Source organism: Podarcis bocagei, assembly GCF_964188305.1.
Source record: "Podarcis bocagei genome assembly, chromosome: Z".
Classification (NCBI taxonomy): Eukaryota; Metazoa; Chordata; class Lepidosauria; order Squamata; family Lacertidae; genus Podarcis; species Podarcis bocagei.
This window is the reverse complement of record NC_138140.1, coordinates 36,003,976-36,025,025: the sequence shown is the minus strand read 5'-3', so window position 1 is coordinate 36,025,025 and position 21,050 is coordinate 36,003,976. Positions and strand designations below refer to the sequence as shown.

General features: G+C 43.0%; 1 protein-coding gene and 1 long non-coding RNA gene across 3 annotated transcripts in view; one reads left to right on the top strand and one right to left on the bottom strand.

The window, feature by feature from the left end:
• Window positions 1-21,050, bottom strand: part of PCDH19 (protocadherin 19) — a 138,432-nt gene that overhangs the window by 11,221 nt on the left and 106,161 nt on the right. The window lies entirely within an intron of this gene.
• LOC308578934 lies at window positions 9,636-20,171 on the top strand. Its single transcript, XR_014004223.1, has 3 exons — window positions 9,636-9,833; window positions 12,688-13,725; window positions 19,897-20,171. It is a non-coding gene; the product is annotated as an uncharacterized lncRNA (long non-coding RNA).

Genomic DNA, 21,050 nt, shown 5'->3' with positions numbered 1-21,050 from the left:
AGGCAAGCTATGTCCTTCTCTGTCTTCTAACAAAAAACATCACCTTATTGCGTTGAAATATTTTGTATTTTATATCCTGCATTTTTAAGCAGTCTATGTATAATAATATATTGAGAAACATTTGCTGCTGCATGGGCTGCCGTTGTTCTTATGGTCATGACTTATAGACTGTATGTCTGCATAAATTCACACACACACACACACCATACAGCCTTTAGATTCCCTCACCACAAAATTCGTGGCTGCAGGTCTGGCTGCTGTATATGACAACCCTGGGAATGCATATTTTAAAACATGGTCTGGAATAGTGGCATAGGTGTGTGGTTGGTTTTTTTAAAAAATAATAATATTTTTATTAAAAGTTTTTAGTGCGAGAGTAATATGAAAGAGGAAGAAAAAACAAAACAAATTATGATACAATAGACCATATGGGTATTTAAGTAATACAAGTATTCCAATAATTGCAAAATTATTAACAAAGCATTATATTTTTCAAAAATAGCATGGGTGTCATGGGTGTCTGTGTGTGTATTAGTAGGAAAGGGGGCACCCATCTGCACTATACACTTAAAGCAGTATTATGCCACTTTAAACAGCCTTGGCTTCCCCAAAAGAATAATGGGAAATGTGGTTTGTTAAGGGTGCTGAGAGGAGACCCCTATTCCCCATACAGAGCTACAGTTCCCAGAACGGTTTAACAACCAATCCTTCTTCCCATGGTCAAAGTTTAAAGCAATTCCCATCCTGTATGAAAAGACCTCAGTTCAGCCAACTGTGGCAGAAATATCATTCTCTCGGAGAAGTACAGCTAACAACCCCAAGTGAGCCCGGTTTTTCCAACCACCTCTGTTCCAACCTCAAGGGACTGTCACACAAAGCAGCTAATAATAATCCCCAACCACAGACATGTTGTGTCTGTATTGATTCGAGAAGGTCTGAGCCGTGAGGCTTTCTGAGATGTGGGCTGGCTGCAGAGCTGCCAAATTGCTTCACAGAAGTCTTAGGTAAAAAGGAGTAGCGAGGAACTCTGACGCTTCCCCCGCCGCTCACCTAAAGACAGAACGAAGCCCATATCGTTAAAATAAAGAAGCCGGAAGGGGCAGGAAGGCACAGAGGGAGGCAGAAGGCCCAGCTCAGAGGTGCCCCAGAGATGAAATGGTGGTTATTTTCTGCGAAGATGTTGGAGCAGTGCTGATAGGAAGCAGAAAACAAATAGGACCTTGCAGGAGCAAAAAAAAAAAATCATGCCGGAATTGCCCGCCGTTAGGCCCACAGTGTGTGCTAAGCTCGGCTGCCTGACGACTGCGGCTCCCCCTCGGTTTCACTGCATTTACAGAAGTCTATTACAGAAACACATTACTAGCTCCCTGGGTAAGCTGTGGAATGGGGTGGGGGGAGTGAACAAGCCTCCTCCGTCAACTGAACACAACACCAGGCCAGGCTTTAGGTTTTTTTAAAGCCTCTTATTCACCCAAACAGATATGGGTTTAAACTGGAGCCAAGACTGAAAACCCAGAACTAGGTTTCAAGACCAGGCTGCACTTTTCCTGGATCATGTTAACAGAGAAATGTGAGGTGGGTTCAATAAGGAGAAGATGCAAGTGCAGGGTGCTCTTTTAAAAGCAAAACAACCAAAAAAAATCTAGCTGTCTATTGCATTTTCATCACCAAAGAGCCTGATCCTATGTGCATTTGCTTAGAAGTAAGCAAGCGGGAAGGGACACGGGTGGCACTGTGGGTTAAACCACAGAGCCTAGGACTTGCCACTCAGAAGGTCGGCGGTTCGAATCCCCGCAACAGAGTGAGCTCCCCTTGCTCGGTCCCTGCTCTTGCCCACCTAGCAGTTCAAAAGCACATCCAAGTGCAAGGAGATAAATAGGTACTACTTCGGCAGGAAGGCAAATGGTGTTTCCGTGTGCTGCTCTGGTTCGCCAGATGCTGGCCACATGACCCGGAAGCTGTACGCCGGCTCCCTTGGCCAGTAAAGCGAGATGAGCGCCACAACCCCAGAGTCGGTCAGGGGTCCCTTTACCTTTACCTTTTAAGCAAGTGGGACATGCTCCCAAACGGGACTTGAATAGGACTTGCTTCCAAGAAAATGTGCACAGGGTTGCTTTCTTAAGAGTGGCATAGGTAGCTCTCCCCACCCCCTTTTATCTGCTCCTCAAATTTGTGAGGTAGGCAGCTACTGAGCAGATGAAGCTAGTTTAATAAGATCAGGAAAACATGACTGTGACTCTAATATGTAAGAGGGTTTTCACTTTCAGAGGGCTTCAAGAAATACTGCTCAAAAACTGGTTTCAAAGAGCAGCTTGAAATAGGGAGAACCTGAAATTACAGTTTGGGGGCAGGGAGATGGTATGCAAATGATTTCATATCAGCGCAGCAAAATGTAAGCAAACTGCAACCGCTAGAAACAGTGGGTGTTAAGGCTGCGAGAAGATGTAGACACCATACATTGGAAGTACATGATTCCCAACAAAATGCAGTAGGAATCACTAACTCGACTTATGCATTCTGCTTGAAGGACACACCGCTGTGAATTCTCATTTTATATTACATCCGACTCTGCTATGGAATAGAAAGGGAGAACAAAAGTACCCAGTGCATGCAATTAAAATATGCATCAGCTGGCATTTGGGTGCTATATGACCACATATACTTCCATATATTTCAAATCCAAATTCACTGTAGCCGAGCACACAACAAGATTGAAAGACTGACCTGCTCAGCTCTCCTAAGCAATTGAATTATTGGTGATGGAATCTCCAGCACCAGACACAGAGGCAAAGTTGAAAAGTACTGAGGTACAAGTGCTTAGGGATTTAATATCACTGATAAATGCTCTGATGGCATGTATGGTTATGCAGCCTGGGCAATCACAATAGACCCCAGAGCTTCTATTTTGTGGAGAGAAGCACAATTCATTCCAATCTATGTCAGAGGGATTTTGAAGAGGCATATAAGTAGAAGCCATTTGGACTATTTCATACTGAAAGGGAACTGAAGCAGCTGGGTCTCTTAAAAATGGAAGAGAGAGAAAGCATGCAGAGAAGGCACAGGTGTCTGCCTACTTTTGAGCATCATTGAAGAAAACCAATACAGACAAAACTGTTTCTTACTAAAAGTTTTCCTTAAGACAAAACAGGCTTCAAGGGGAATTCTGGATGTCATGTGCTTACATTCAAGATAGTTGGCACGCTAACGATACAAGTATTTATGCAGGAGTCGCCAAGTGTTTTGAGCAAGTGGGCACATTTGAAATGATGAGAAAATGCTGCAGGTGCCACAAAATGGCTGCCATGGGGTGATAGGAGTGCCACAAAATGGCATCCACATCTGAAAGAGCAGGCTAAGAGTCAGGACCACAAAATGGTGCAAGCGTGCCTTCCCCCACCCCTAGTAAAACAGCTGTGACTGCACTCCCAAATTTCCACCAGAATTATTCTACTTTTCACCACTGCCCCCCTGGAAATGGTCAATAAAGCAACAATACTGCTATAACTATTCAGTGACCATAAGCACCAACCCCTCTCCAAGTTCTGAAATTTCATCAGCCACGGTTCACCTGATTCCAAACTCGCTTCAGCAGCCATAAGGAATTCGCCTTGTTATGAGGTCAGACTGCTTGTTCATCTGGCCTGCTACTATTTACCCTGGCACAGTTCAATGTAATGCTAAAATATTGCCACTGCTTTGCTCCTCCTCTGCTCCTGCTGCTCCTGTTAGAAGATTCAAGATAGATTAAAAAATGTACTTCTTCATGAACACAAGTACAACTTGTTCCCATAGGAGGCAGTGATGGCAGCCTACTTGGATGGCTTTAAAAAAAGCACTGGGCAAATTCATGGACGGGAGGGCTTTTGAGAGCTACTGGAAGTGTTAACTGTGTTCTGCCTCCCCAGCTGGAGGCAGGGATGCTTCTGAATGTCAGTGGCTGGAAACCACAGGAGCTGAGAGTTCCCACAGGCATCTGGTTGGCCACTATGAGAAGAGGATGCTGGCACGATACAGCAAACTTTTCTTACTTTCTTACATTCTTACATTCTTACATTCACTGCTTTGCAGTGAGCAATGGTTTGCCTTAGCATCTCATCCAAATCCAGGCTCATGGTTTGTTTCCTTCAGACAGACCACAAGCCTGTGTTTAGATGACATGCTAAGCCAAATCATGGCTTAACACACAGCAGCAGCAGCAGAGGACCAAAGCAGAAATTATCTTCTTCCCAGGAGCCTGAACACATTCACAGAAAGCCATAGTTTGGCATAGTGTTATGTGTGAAATGAGTCTCTGAGTGACTATGGCTCTCCATGTCCAAGAAAGATGTTTATTGCCTGATTCATGTTCCTAGTAACTGGAGATACCAGGGATTGAATCTTGGGCTCTCTACATATAAGGCATGTAGAATCTACCATCAAGAATTCCACGTAAAAAGAAATAGATTCTCAAGGCACTGGAATACTGGATAAAATTATAGAGCAAGATTCTTGCTGACTCCAGTTATAAAGGCTGCTCCTGATGTTTCAGGGGCCCATTGTCTGGGGATAGGGTGGGGGGATGGGACAGGGCTCAGACTTAAGTGGTGCTAATATATAGTTTTATGTTGATATATGGGTCTATATATATGGATCAATATATAGATTTGAATAAGATGTACTGGTTCTGCGCTATTTGGATTAATATTGCTGTCTTCATTTGTATTGTCAGGCCTCATTACAGGGATGGGGAACTTGTGGCCCCTCCAGAGATTGCTGGAGACTGTAGTTCTCACCATCCTTAACCATTTTACATGTTGCTAGGGCTGAAAAAAGTTAATCTGCATGGACATATGTTTCCTGTCCCCTTCTTAATATGAATTATTAGCAGCTTGTTTCATCTTAGAGTATATTTAGCAACATAAAATGTTTGGCCTATTAATATTTGCACGACTATTTAAATTGGCTGATATTTCATAACTGCTTGCGAATTGCCTTGAAATGTTGCATTATTATTATTATTATTATTATTATTATTATTATTATTATTATTATTATTAGCATTAGCATTTCTATAGCATACCCTTCACCCAAAGATCACAGGGCAGTTTACAATATAAAAATGCAAAAAATAATAATGTATACAATAATAATGAAAACGATAATCCCACACGCTGTTTAAAAGGCTGTGCATTGTTTACTAAGAGTTAGCAAGCGAACAGCAATCTGGGGGTCTGTGTGCAAGTGCAAAATCACAAAAAGTCAGGGAAATGCAGAAATGCCCCCCCCCAAAAAAAAAACACCAGTGAGGAAGCTCTGAGACCTTTCCAGATGCTGGTAAGCAAAGCGGCGCCTTGCTGAGACCTTTCCAGATGCTGGTAAGCAAAGCGGCGCCTTGCTTACCAGCTTCTGGGGTGCTCCCAGAGCCCTCCCACCTCCTTCCCAGAGGATGGGAAGGAAGGCATCACCATGTAAGGGCTCTGGGAAGCTGCCAGAGCCCTCCTACTTCCTTCCCAAAGTCCTGTAAGCGCTGGGTGCAAGTGGGGAAAATAAATAAATGGAGAGAGGAGAATGGTGGGTTTCCCCAGTTCTACATTCATTTATTTATTTCCCTACCACCATCTGCATAAAGTTGAGATAAAGTGAGCCCAACTTTCGGGCTTACTGTATTTGGTTATGTACTTTTTTTTCTGAGTTTGTGATCCACTTTCGGCATGCAAATAAAACGACAATGAAGGAACGTACCGGAAAATGGCTAGCTAGGTTTTGTCGCCCCTAATTAGGAATGCCTACCAACAAGAGCACAATGCCACAGTGAAAATTTGGTGCATTTTTTTGGCACCCCCGTGGTGCTACTGCAATCAGTACAACACCATGCCTGGGTACGAGCAAACAGCACGACTGTTAAAAAATTCATTTCAAAATCTTCCTGGAAGCTAATAAATTTTACAGCAGTTTCAATCCTTTCTCATTGCAACAAAGGAAAGCTTAGTTCCAGACAAATTAAAAGTAAATTGATTGCCTTAGGGGAATATATTCAAATATCACTTTTCCATGTTAGAAATCTCTTTCCCTAAAATGCCGAGGAAGGGAAAAGAGAGAGAACGAACCACAGCAATGGTTTGGAAACAGTAAATCATTAAATCCCTGTTTGCAAAAATGGATAGCAAGGGGCGGGGGGTGGGGGCCATCAAACTTAAAATAAAATGCAAATATGTCACTGGGGTGCAGGCCTAACATTTGTGCCTGAATTTATGAATAATAAATATGAATAAATAGTAAACATGAAGGGATCAAACATTGCATTCAGTGTTCACCCACATTTATCCATCTCTCCCAGACAGCATCTGGAAAGCAACTTTAAATTTTATTGTGTTGGGGGCCTTGGGGAAAGGAAAGCAAAGAGACCATTCTGCAACAACTCTGTACGGTGGTACCTCGGGTTACAGACTCCGCTAACCTGGAAGTAGTACCTTGGGTTAAGAACTTTACCTCAAAATGAGAACAGAAATCGCGCAGCAAGAGGAGGCCCCATTAGCTAAAGTGGTACCTCAGGTTAAGAACGGTTTCAGGCTAAGAATGGACCTCCGGAACAAATTAAGTTCGTAACCAGAGGTACCACAGTATTTAAACTTAGAGACAGTTTACACAATCTTACTTTTTTCTTTTTCTTTTCTAAGAAGCCTCTGACCCCATCCATCCATTGTCTACACTCAAGCTGGGAAAATGTAAATGATCACAGATATAGAGAATTGTTCAGACACCAGCACTATTGCATCCCAGCAGTTGTAAGAACTTTAGGAATTGGTGCCCAAGTATGCTCCCCGCCTTCCCTTCACATCCCTCTTTTTGTGTGTTTCACAACTTTTAGATGGTTTGCCTAAATCAGGACCTGAATCCCTTCTCTGGCAGCCTTTTTAGCAAGGTAATAAATCCCACTGAATTCCATGAGACTTACTCCCAGGTAAGTGAGCACAGGACCACAAATCAAGCTACTACATTGAAATGAAATGGAAGCATCAGAGGGGGTGTCTTGTTTGCTTTCTTTTCTCCCTCCCTGTACTTTTTAAACATTGAATCATACAATACATAAAGCTGGCAAGCAATGACAAAAGGAGAGAGCGAGATACATACATCATCCTTGATCGATAAGCAATGTTCATAATTCACAATCTGTAGCTCTGTTCGCATCGCTGCATTCATGTGACAATTTGGTCTGCTCTAACAAATCATACCAAATTTGAACTATATTTTGTAAAAATTGCAGCTTACTTTAATTGTTTGAGAAGTTCCAGGTCCTAGAAAGCCATAAATCAATGCCAGGAGCTTCTAGCTGAAGCTAATACTTGACAACCAACAGCTTAGCAGATTCTAGAATGCTTGGGAAATTCGATCATCTTGAATTCCGGGTACAAAACGACTCAATCCACACTGCTCCGACTAAATGTGCAGAGAGCAGCTTAGCTATCCATTAGGTTTTGCATTTATGAATGTTGTGACACAGAGCTCAAAAAGGTATCACTATGTCTTTCCAAAATGTGCATTTTGACAAAGAAAAAACATTTAGAAATGAAATGAGCATACTGAGAATAGTATATATTATTAAGAAAACCCCTTCACTATGTTGTTTTTGGTGCTTAAAAAAAGCAAGCCTACCCACACATATAATTTTATTATGTATATTTTTTGGGGGGGGCTTCTGGATTTATTCATATTTTTACAAATTTTATATAAGTTTGATTTTATTTGTATTTTTGTGTGAATGTTTTTCATTGTTTTATGTATATATTTTGTTGATTGTGCAGTATATAAAGCTTGTTAAAGCCTGTACACTTAGAAAAATGCATATCTTGAAATAAAATACATATTTATGTGTGTGTGTTTATTCAAAGAATGCAGATTAATGTGGAAACACGGCAGAACGGACTAGTGAATTAAAAAACACACGTGGCACAGATGAGAAATAAAATGATTCTACATCCCTCGTTTGATCCAATAAACAGGATACTGCTTATGTTTGTTGAGAGAAATAGATTGAGACAGAGAGACATATGTAATGCAAATGAGCATTTCGGACCAATCTACATTTTACATCTGCATAACAAATCGATTGAAGCAGGAATGCCTTTAAGCAGTCGGAAGTTTTTGTTTCATTTTACTTTCTGTGGAAGGTTCTTGGCTACTGTATTTATTTATTTATCAATCACAGGATGGAACGAAGTCAGTGTACAGTGGTACCTCTGGTTACGAACTTAATTCGTTCCGGAGGTCCATTCTTAACCTGAAACTGTTCTTAACCTGAGGTATCACTTTAGCTAATGAGGCCTCCCGCGGCCACCACGCCGCCACAGCGCAATTTCTGTTCTCATCCTGAGGTAAATTTCTTAACATGAGGTACTACTTCTGGGTTAGCGGAATCTGTAACCCGAAGTGTTTGTAACCTGAGGTGTTTGTAACCCGAGGTACCACTGTCCTTGGTTAGTGAACAACCCACTTGCTTAGCCATCCATAGTGAAATGCAAGTCACCCTCTGTGGATGGATCATTGCTCGCTCATAAATTAAGAGGCTGCCTCTCTTCCTTATCTCTCCACACGGTTTAATGTCAGGAGACAAGATGGGAAAGAATTACTGCATAATATTTCTCACCTCTTAGCCTTCTCCATTTGCTAATCAGAGAACCTCAGGAATATAATCCAGGCATGGCTTCCCTTTGGATAATGCTTAGAAGATGCTAATAGCAGGGGAAAGTGGCAAATACATCTTACAGCAACTCAGGACATATCTCTCTCTCTCTCTCTCTCTCTCTCTCTCTCTCTCTCTCTCTCTATATATATATATATATATATATATAATTTAAAAAAATCAGACACACAATTTGAACTGTTCCACCATTTCAAGAAATGGACAGAGTTTGGGCAAAAGAAGCATTGGTTCAAAAAGAAATTCTTTTAATGGGGAAGGAGGAAGAGAATTTGAATTGCACCAATTTATCAAGCAACCATCAAACAGGCCCAAGGTCTGAGAATCCAGCCTGGTGGGAGTGGGGGCAGGTGGGGGATTTCTACTGTGATCACCCTGCTAAAGAGGTTAGATCCGCAGCCTGCAGAAATCGCTGTAGCCCTGAAAAAAGCAGTGGAGTTGTGCACATTTGCACCAGGTAAAACTGTCACTGGCCTTTTCTTTCTCCCAGCCTATATAGCCATTAATAATTTAATTCCTTCTTGTTTACTGTACTCATGTAGCACATGAAGAGTGACACCTTTGGTTATTTACATCCGAGATAATTTTCTCATGACATAGTGGGCAGATAAATAGAAAACAAGAGGAAACAGCAGCTGCTCAGGCTGCAAAAATAACAAGAAAGGTGGTTTATTTCAACAGACAGGATGCTAAATTTGAACATGAGTTCTCAGCTATGGACTTCAGCAACTCACTGGGTGGCTATGCACAAGTCGTTCTTGTTCAGCCTCAGATACCTGTTTCTAACAAGGGAAGCACAACTGGCTTCCTCAATGAGTAAATACAATCTTATACTGTAAGGGGTTTGCTGCTGGTGACACCTCCAGCAGCCTTTGGCTGTGCTGCTGTGATGTCAGAGATATGAGCTGGCCCCTCTGCTCCCAGCAACTGAGGAACTAAAGAGAAACCAGAGCTCAGTGGTAGAGCACATGGTTTGTATGTTAAGTGTCCTAAATACAATCCATGGCATCTCCAGTTTTAAAATTGATTGATTAGCCCATCATGGGAAAGACCTCTGTCAGGGATTTCAGAGAGCTGCTGACAGTCAACACTAAAAAGCTGGATGGATAAATAGTCTGACCTGGTATATGGCAGGAGGAGGAAAGAGGAGGAACTGGTGAGAAACAAGGAAGGGCAGGAGAGGGGTGACAGCAGTAGGAAAGCCGCACCCATCTAAAACAAGGATGGGAAACCTATGGCCATCTGGTTGTTGTTGGGCTACAACTCTCATCAGCTCCAGCTGCCATGGCCATGGTCAGGGTTGGTGGAAACTGTAGACCCACAACACCTGAAGGGTGTGAAATTCTGGAAAGCCACTGGCAGTCAGCATGGAGACAATACATAGTTAGGTGAATCAATGGCAAAAGCCAGCTTCCTATGTTCTCCTAAAACTGGCCCTGCATTGTCATGGGAATCCCTTGCTCCTTCATATTTGAAACAAAGAGAAAAACTCAGTTCATATAGAAAACAGAGAAAAGTTCATAAAGAAAACAGCAGAAAGGTTCAAGTCTAGCTTTCTCCCTGAAACAATACTCTTATGTGTATGGATGTTTCTCTTCTTGGGACATTTAATCAAACAATATTTACATGCACACTCACTTGAAGTCTGGTGGTATATTATAGAAACAGTCTTGCCATGTGGTGAGCTGTTTGCCTAGGCAAGATCTAGGGTCCCATATACACTATATATTTAAAGCAGTACCACACCACATGAAACAGTAATGACTTCCCTCCCAAAGTATCCTGGGAATTGTACTCTATGAAGGATGCTGTGAGTTGTCAGGAGACCCCTATTCACCTCACGTAGCCACAGTTCCCAGAGTTCCTTGAGAAGAGGGCTTGACTGTGAATTGTAGCTCCGTAAGTTGGGTTGGAGGTCTCCTAGCAACTCAGCACCCTTAACTACAATTCTCAGGATTCTTTGGGGGAAGCCATGACTGATTAAAGTGGCACCATATTGCTTCAGATCTATAGTGCAGATGGGTCCTCGGACACATTGTTGAGGTAACCGAAGGTTGCAGAAATTGTCATTCCCAGCAATGCTAGGAACATGAGCCTGAAACAGCCAGTGCCAGCATCAAATTTTGGAGGGTCCATGGGCTGTGCTTTTGCCCACATGGCTTGGTTTCAAGCCATGTGGGCAAAACAGGGTCACCTGATGTCATTCAGACATCTGGTGATAGGCAGTTGGGAAGTCCTACCCTCCTGTCAAAGATGGCCTACAATGGGTGGAAGAGATAGCAATCTGGCCTGCTGACCAGACTCAGTTTCCCACTGTCTGTGGCATTGGTCTTCAGGTTATGGACTGATTTTTTAAAATATTTATTTGTATAGAGCTAAGGCTGCTGTGACAAAGCATCTTAGATCAGTCAGTGGGGGGGGGGGTCACAACAGCATTCAAACAGCATTCAAATATATTGATTTTTTTAAAAAAGGGAAATGGGTCCCCAAGTGCATGTTTGAATTAAAGGGTTTGAAAAAGTTGAAGTCTACTAGTCTACTCTAGTCTAGTCTATTGCATACCCACAAATCTGGTGGGTCCCACTGGCACATTCCTAAGCTTGTTGTAAACAGTAGGCCCAACACCAGCTTGCTCTTCATCCTTGCATCATACCCAAAGCAAGACTGCTAAATCATCAACGTAGCTAATAGGGTATTCTGTACTAAAGCCATTGTCACCAAGACCGCTTGCATTAATAAGGTGAGCCTTAAGAAGGGGGATGAACTCAATAATCTGATAGGGCTTTTTCATCTCTATCCATTATGATTCTATAGTTTGCATACCCAATTCCCATTAATGCTAATGGGAGTTACTGTACTGCGTTCCGTGAGAGAAGAATACAGGCCTTTTGACTTCATTACGGAAATTTAAAATTCATTACCACAGGATACTGAGGGATTGCCCTAAATACTCTCTCTTTGTTATATATTTCCTAGTTAATGCGACCATTTGAGTGTACTGTACCCTGCTGAGTAGGAAACATTTTCTAGGCTGTTTAAAACACATTCTCCACAATTGGAAGCAAGTCTTTTGTCTCCATTTATGCCTTTGACACTGGCTGCCTTCAGCTTAATGGGACCAGAGTAGATAAAAGCAAATTAATCCAAAAGGTGACTTTTTCTATCCTATTGTCAAATCTCACAGATACAAATTCAAGTATTCCTCGTCTTCCTGCGATTCAACACAAGCCATGCATTCAAATCTGAGCTGCAACAATGAATCCAATTATTAGAACATCCTATTCAAAATTATGCGTCAATCAGAAAATGACCGCTTGACTATGCTCATATAAAAAAAATACAAAACACTGAAATTGCCAGTGGGGGGGTGGGGAAGAGGGGGAATAAGAGGAGAGATTCCAAGGTGCAGCAGTGGGGCACACCTTAAACTGGAAAGAACTGGAATTAACCTGCAGAAAATTTGTTCAGAACATTTTTTCTCCAAAGACCTTGCTGCTCTCCAACTAGAAGCTGGAACCTGACTAGCTTTTTAATTGACTTGAAAGGTAATGTAAGGCACATACATCCTAAAAGCTGATGGTGTAAATGAGAGTAGTGAGGTAGTAGTGACTAGTAAGGCGCTAGTAAGACCTGAGTTCAAATCCCTGCTCAGCCATAAAGCTCCCTGGGTGATCCTGGGCCACTCAATTATTCTCACAGTCCAACCTAGGGGCGGCCAAGTGTCCTCCTTAACAGAGGGCAGTCCTTCATTTGACAAGCTGGCTTGTCAAGGTTCAGTTTAAAGATAAAGAACCATAACACGGGAGAGCACAGGGGCCTTGAAGTTGCCCATCAACAGTTAGCACCCAGGCAGGATACAGAACAGGGACACAGGTCACAGTATTCCCTGCTTTGTGTGTGGGGGGGGGTGCACTGTATTGAAATTATAGTAAGTATTTTATTTATTTATTTATTTTAAAAAAATGCTTCTTAATTAGCACACATAATTCTTTTTTCTTTTCTTTTTGCAGGTCAGTGTACTTTTTGGTGATCTGTTTGTGGAGATGAGCAAGTAGCCTAACCAACCTCACTGGGTGATTCCAAGGAGAAAGATCTTCCATTTAAGCTTCTTGGAATAGGGCAGATTGCAGAATAGATAAGCAAACAGTGAGAACTGCAGGCAGGGGTATGCTGACAGCGTCTCACTCCTGTTAGCAGCTGAGCTGCAGTTTCCTGCTCTAACTGCAATTTCTTGACCAAGTGCAATACCTGAGCTGCTGTGGTCAAGCTATCCGAGTCCAGGAACAGCCACGGTTTCCATGCCAGCTGAAAATTGATGAAAGGTGCTCCTAACCCACTGCGATAGCCTAATGCGAATTCCTCACCTTAGCAAGAGTCAGACCAGGGATTTTCTCACTGTTCATGCTCTTAGGGCACAGGAAGTGACCTTATTCAAAGTCAAACTACTGGTCTATTTAGCCCAGAATAGTATTACTCTGACTAGGAATGGCTATCTTATAAGCAGTTTTTTAAAAAACTGGAGCTGCCAGGGTCCGAACCTGGGACCCTCAGCATGCAACACATGTGCTCTTCCCCTGAGCTATGGCTGTTGCTTCCTAACTCTTAGTAATGACACACCACCAGCCCTTTATTTACTCACCCAGCCCAGTAGTAAATATAATGGTGATGTTTCATGCTTGAGGAAACAAACCTACCATTTCCCACGTCTCTCAAAGGCAAGAATATCAACTTCGGGGTGGACCGGGCAGTCAAAAGTGTATTCATAGCACCCTTCAATAGCCTGCCTATTGGGACCTGGCAGCCTCCACCTAACACTGGCCCTCTGTTGTCCTTCATGTAAATATTGTTGGGACGACAGCCAAGGCAGAGGGAAGGGAGTGCCTCTTCAAGCAAGATGGGAATCTCTAGTGTCAGATACAGCCAGCCTGACTAATGAGACCTCCTGCTTGCCAAATCCTCTGTCTATTCCAGCCATTGAATATGCTCAGAAGCTCCATGGCACCAGCCCAACAGTCTACAGATCCCAATCAAGTATCAATAGCTTAAGTGTAAGTGATGGCAAAGGGGGAAAGTGCCAAGTGTTCCTTTTCTTTTCTTTTAGTTTCAGGAACTTCAGTTGCTGTTATGGCACTAGTGGGAACGTAAGCAAGGACTTAATTAATCCTATCACAGAATGGATCCACCACAGGGCAAAGAAAAGCGGGGGTGGGGAATCAAAAGGAGCTATTTTGGAGTCTTTACAAAGAGAGAGTGCCAGGGTGAGAGAGTTGGCACAGTTTTCAGCTGTGTGAGGGTAGCTCCCACTAATGAGGGGAAGTCCGGGATCCTCTTTCAAGCAATGTTCATGGGAAGAAAGGTGAACAGTGTAAGTTTCTTCTGAAGTGGCACACATCACTTAGGGCAGGGTACACAGCCCAGTGCAAAGCCTCTTCTATGTTGTGCAGAAGGTTTCAGATTCAATCCTCAGCATCTCTGGTTAAAAAGGACCTTAGGCCTGCAGGGCAAGAAATACCCTCTGTCTGAGTACTTGGGAATCTGCTGCCACTCAAAGGAGGCAGCACTGATCTGGATGGACAAAAAGTTCTGACACTGTGTAAAGAAACTTCATACACAGTGGTGCCATCAGGACAGGACTTTGGGGGCAGGAGTCTAGGGCCCGGCCCAGCAGATTGAACAGAATGGCCTCCTCAAACACAGCTGGGGTAACTTACCACATTCTGATGGGAGGCCCCCGCAAGACCATTAAATGCAGTCTAAAATTACCTGAGTGTACCATACTCAGACAGGAACATTTTAATGGGGCTCTGAATACCAGGCAGGTAAGAGAGAAGGATGGAAGGGGTAGGATGACACATAAGACCCTAGGAAATTGCCACAAACCAGAGGTTTTCTAAGGTTATCTGCCCATCTACTCTCACTGGCAGTAGGTTTTTGAAGGGAGACTAAGCCTGAAGAAATGATTAAGAGGTGAAATGATGACAGCCATCTTCAAATATTCAATGGGCTGTTGTCAGGGCTGGATTTAGGTTTGATGAGGCCCTAAGCTACTGAAGGTACTGAAGGTAAGGGGGCCCTTTATATGTCCAGATGTCCTTTGTCAGCAACAAATTTGTCACTGCTGTTTGTGTTGAATATATGCCATGCAACCAGTCCATGCAGAATGTAGGCACCCTATATATAGAAATAAGAAAACCAGTGATATTTTAGGGAGCAGGCTAGCAGGCGGGGCCCATTACTTACATCATAGGAGCCTACACAACACAAAAACTGTTGCTGTATGTAGGTTCTATTTTATTTGTTTTTTATCTTATATTTTGGAAATGTACATCCAGGATTTTTTTCCCTTTAAATTTTTTTGGGGGGCCCATGAGAGTGGGGCCCTAAGCTATAGCTTGTTTAGCTTATACGTAAATCCAGCACTGGCTGTTGTATGAATGATGAACTCTATCGCAACCTTCAACCCTTGGCCTAATGACCCGGAAGCTGTACGCCGGCTCCCTCGGCCAATAAAGTGAGATGAGCGCCGCAACCCCAGAGTCAGTCATGACTGGACCTAATGGTCAGGGGTCCCTTTACCTTTACCTTAGTTGTACGAACAGAGGAGGGCATCAATTGGACACACAAAATGGTTTCTGCCTTTATTGTAATAGTTTATAAATGTGTTTCTATGCATATTAATCAGTGCATGACTTGTTTTTTTGGTGGTACATTTCCACTTTTTGGTGATGCGTGAATGAGCTCCCTATGCCTTAAAAATGCAGCAGCATCTTTGGAACTTTACTCATCACTGATCTGCCAAATGGGAGAGACCTGGGCTGCTGCTGTACAGAGGAAATCCTGCCATTATAACACTAGCAGTGGCAGCCAGAGGTTGTGCCTTTGGGGTGATGAGCAGGCAAAGAGTGTGATGTCATCCTTGAAAACAAAGCTGGGGGCATGTTGGAATGCTCTCTGCTGCCTGAAGGGAGACTGCAGTGACCAGGAGACAAAGGAGGCTGAGTATTAGGACATGGGGTGGGACAATAAGGCCAGAAGGAAGACCTTTGCAAGGCTTTAACAGGATTAGCACATTATTTAAAATGTTTTGTGCTGAATTTAGCTTTTGCTTGTCTAAAATGTTGATATATGCTATGATTTGTTGCACTAACTTGCATTCTGATAATTTGTGCTAATTGGGTTGCTGTTCTGTTTTGGTGTTAGCTCCTTTGGGCTTCCTTTAGGCAGGAAACACTGGATATAAGCATGATATGAAATGGAAATGGAATTCAAGAGTCACGCTACCTCTGCCTATGAAGGTTCCATTTAATCATCAGGACCAACAGTGATGGGTACGGAGTAAGCATGATGCTTAGGGGTCTTGAAATAGATCCCCAACCTTAGCTATGACTAGCAAAAAATATGAAAAAGACAGACATCCAAAATAAATGATTAAATACTAGGTGCAATGGAGAGAGAGAGAGAGAGAGAGAGAGAGAGAGAGAGAGAGAGACCCAGAGTCAGAGAGAAAATGCAGAATCCAGCTTTCCTTAGTGCAAAAATCAGATTGCTTTTAAAGAACAACTTATTACAGAGCATATGAAGTTCTGGTTAATGGTCTGTAACTAGTCAGATAATTCATAGAATCACTGAATTGGAAAGGACCACCAGGAGCATCTAGTCCAGGGGTAGGCAACCTAAGGCCCATGGGCCACAAATGGCCCACGGGGGTCATTTAACCGGCCCACAAGCCACCCCCAAACCGATCCTCCCGCTTGGCAAGTCTCCGTGTGCTGCGCTAAAGCAGCGCAGCGTGGCACGGGGACTCGCTTCCTCAGCGCCGGAAATCACGTCTGCACATGCACAGGTGCTGGAAATCGCAGGCGCGTGTGCAATGCAACCCACAAAGGGATCTCTGCTGAAGTGAACTGGTCCAGGAGAGGTAAACCTTGCTGACCCCTGATCCCTGCAATGCAGGAATTTTTCACCCAACATGGGGCTTGAACCCACAACCCAGAGATTAAGAGTCTCATGCTCTACTATAGTGGAGCTATCCATCAGGGATCTTTCTCATGTGATCTTGACTCCATACCCCAAAGTACTTAAACTACTCACTCAGCCTCAGTCTGGACTCTAGAAAAGAGGGCTTTCATAATAGAAGCAACTTTGGAACTTTTAAAATACACTCATTTAAATGGAATGCAGGGTGGGGCAGAGGGCTGTTCTATCTGAGTTTGCAATAAGCTTCCCTGATCTCCCCACAAGGAATCAACAGGGTTTTTAATGCTAGGGAGTGATGAAACTCTCACATTCTGGGAACAGCAGGAATTCAGTCCCAGAAAGGAGCCTGGTTGGAGCTGGTGAATATTTAAAGTTTGATTCTAGTTCCTCCATATACAACAGCAACCAGAGTCTCCATTTGAACTTTGAGAGTAACTTTCCTCTTCTGAAAGGGCAAATGTAGCCCTATAGAAATCCTGCCGAACCATCTCCATGGGGAGTCTTCCTGACGCCTCCTCCATGTCTGGTGCACAGATGCAACCCCCGCCTCTTGTCACTATGCAGTCTAGTCATTTAGAAAACACTTAGCCATGCAGCAGGCAATAGAATTAAAAAAACATTAAACTTCAGAAGGGGGCTGGGGAGGGGGTGCTCAAACTTTGACAAGCTGCATCTAATGCTAAGTAAAATTAATTAAATTGGATGAGGCACAAGGGGAAGAAGGCAGAAGAGGATGGCAAGCTGGAATCAGGATAGTAATGCACTGATATTTTGCGCGTCACCTGGTAAAGGAAATAAGCAGGGCTGTAGTGGTTCAAGAGAGTTGGGGAAGACGTGGCTTTCAAAAGGATGCGTACCGGGGAAAGGGAGCAAAATGCAGGAGAAAGAAGTAATAATGCAAGAGAAGATAATTAAAAGAAAGCCAGGTAACTAACAAACAGCTATCTTACAAAAGCTGCAATGAAGGCTGCAGGGGTAAACAGCTCAATGGCAGAGCATCTGCTCTGCATGCACAAGATCCCAGGTTCAATGCCAGGTATCTTCAGGTGGGGCTGGGAATGCCCCCTGTCTGAAACCCTGGAGAGCAGCTGCTGGCAATAATAAACTAGATGGCCTAATAATCCAACTCAGTGTAAGACAGCTTCCTATGAATAAAATAAGGAGGTCAACATTTCAGTGTTGTGAGGTCTGAGAATGCAGATGCACACCCAAAATGAAGAAACACAAAGCCACATATAGATGGAAGACTAAGCTACATGCCACCCTCTCAGTCTATTGCTGTTGAAGCCGTTATAGCAGCACCAGTTTCCCAGAGACAGAACTGTATATCCCCCACAATATTCCAAGGGGCAAAGTTTTAACAAGCTTGACGACTCCATCAGCACAGATAATTAAGCAATTAGAACAGTCAGAAGTTGACAAAGCACCAGCTGAATGATGCCCATGAAGCTACAAAAGAGAAGAGGGGTTCTCCCAGTGGAAAAAGCTTTTGTCAATGGTTCTCCTGATTGCTTGCCAAGGGCAGGGGGAGCTACAAGGCACACAGGCAAGGCTGGTTTCCATGCTGCCATGAGAGGAAGGGCAAAAGGGAAAGGCTGGAAAAATGAGAGGGACCGATCGTTTTATTTTATGTGGTGTTTACAAGCCTTCATCCATTGCAAAGGGGTGATGTAGGAAAAAGCTAATTCCTAGTGATATTACTAAATGTTTTTGGAATGTGTGCTTCACAAAGAGCCTTCCTTTATGAGCTCAGAGAGGAAAAGCACATTTGAGTCACAATATTTAATCTAGGGACGTTTATGAACAATTTTAGGCAAGGATACTGAGACATGCTGCCAATCCCAGCACTCATCATTCACAGAGAAACACAGTTCCACACCCTAGTGTATCAGCGCTATGCAAAAGCCTTCATATTAGTAATCTCAGATGGCTCTCACATGCATTTATAACTTACTCCTGAGGAAAAGGAATATTGCTGAGGACGTTGTATTAACAGTCCTTGCAGCTTGGGTGAATTAGATTGAAGCAATTGTTTACAGTTTCTGGAGTTCAAAGGCTTTATTAATGCAGAAACTATTTATAGAATGAGTGGAAAGGAGAGAGAGAAAATGACTGACATCTTGGCTCAATATTAGGAAAGAAAAATAAACCAAAATGGCCCAGCTTTTTAGGGGTGGAATTAATTTAGAGAGAGAGACTACAAGCAGGGAGTAGCTGGATCACTAGTGCCCTCTTGGAGTTTAAAGTAACACATGCATTAACTATAAATTCAAGAGAAGAAAATGTGTTTGCTTTTCTCCAACACTGTGCATCCAGGAAACTGTCATGGTCCCCAAGGCACCACAAAATACCCAAAATATATTTTTAAAGATATCTCATAAACTAAAAGTATGTAAAGGGCAGAGCTCAAATGACGGTGGGTTTTTTAGTGTTTTTTGTTTTGTGGCATGGTTTTACTTCTTATATGCAAATACTGAAGCACATGGCTACTCAGAGTAACCAGTATATGCAAACATCTGGCTCATCTAAGACTCTATAGAACTTTTATTCTCAATGGTGATGGAACTCACAGGTAGAAAATACTTTTTATTTTTACAAATCTTTATTATTTGTAAAGGGGATCTTTGTACGAGTCAATACTTTACTATCCCTTTGGAGCCCTTTGGAATTCTTTTATCCTTCCAAGCAGTGACACTTTATGGCTTACATTTTTTATTCTTTTTTATGTTCGCACTTTGTTTTAACAAAATCTACAAAATATTAAATGGGGGGGAATGTGTATGTTTTGCAACTGCAGGACACACTGCAATGGTCTAAGATCAGGGGGTCCCCAACATTTTTGGACCCAGGGACACATCTAAGAAACTCTAAGAAAATTTAAGAAACTGCCATAAGCACCACAAAATACCCATTTCACAGAAAAGCAACAGGCAGTGCTCAGAACCTGTCTAAGATTCTCAGGAGCCACTCCTCCTCCCAAAACAACAGGCTAACCAACTACACACACCCCAAAACAAATAAAACACAGACATATAAAGCAGGCAACTCCTTATAAACCTGAGACCCCGCCCCCAGCAACTACGACAACAAATCCACCTCATTTAAAAAATATTAGGAGGGGCAGGGGACCTTGATGGGCACCAAAGATGGTTTCTGAGGTGCCACATTGAGGATCCCATATCTAGATAAATTTTTGATCTGATCCAACATTACTCTTTTAAATTCTTATTCTGAATCAACAGGTGTGCATATCTTGAAAAGAAGATGCACTGCACCCATCTGCAGGCCCCAGATATCCCTTACCTGCTGCCACAACAGATATGGAAAGCCAAGACTGTAAATGAGCCTCAAGGTTCACACAAAGTAAAGGAGATCTGCTGAACTGAAAGCAGTAGAAACTTGCATGCAATTATTTCATACGTTCCAGAAAGCTGTGGAATGGGTTCCCAATCTTCAAGGTAACTGGAAAGCAGGACCATGTAAAAACTAAACTGTGCTCAGCTAAACACCAAAGGCTTCTGCAGCAATCACCTTCCCTGGGCTGGAGACAGTAGCAGTGGGCATTTTCAACAGAAGGGGGGCATATTCACACCATACATTTAAAGCACATCCAATGCACATTTAAAGCACATGGCTTCCCCCAAAAGAATCCTGGGAATTGTAGTTTAAGAGTGCTGGAAATCGTAGCTCTATGAAGGGGAAACTGCAGTTCCCAGGTTTCTTTGGGGTATGTCAAGGGCTTTAGAAATATGTTGAATGTGCTTTAAATGTATGCATCACAAGTGTGTGTTTTTTCTCCCCATGATATGCCATATACAGAGTTTAGTAGCCTGAGGGACACCAGAGAAGGAGGGAGCCCTTTGGACACAATTTCCAACACTGCGGGAGAAGGAGTCTACTACCCTTGCATTTAAGCACTAGCCTGGCAGCCACAAGCAACAAAGAACTGCATGCAGAAGAGTGCTTAGAATCCCATGCAAGTGACTGAGTAGGCTGGCAGGGGAGGGACTGTTCTCTCCTCTTCTGCACTCAGCATAGACAACAACTGAGCTGCCAGAGAAGGGCAGTCACCTCTTCTACCCAGCCCAGAAATGCAGAAAGTCCCCCCACCCATTCTCTGCCAGCACCTAGCAGGCTAGTTTTAAAAAAGCAAGTTAGCAACTTTTGGGGGGTTATTAGACAATCCTGGTCTTCCGAATAACCAATGTGAAATGTTTAAGATGCAAGAAGCAGAGGTTGTTTTTTTACGACCTTGGATGGTGAAAACTGTTCATGATAATTGCATGTTTCTAACTAACAGAAGGTCCCAGGTGCTGCGAGTTTTGGAAAAACTTACAAGAATGAATACATTCCCTAAGACAGAGAGGGCTCAGGTAGAAGGTAGATGGCGACACAA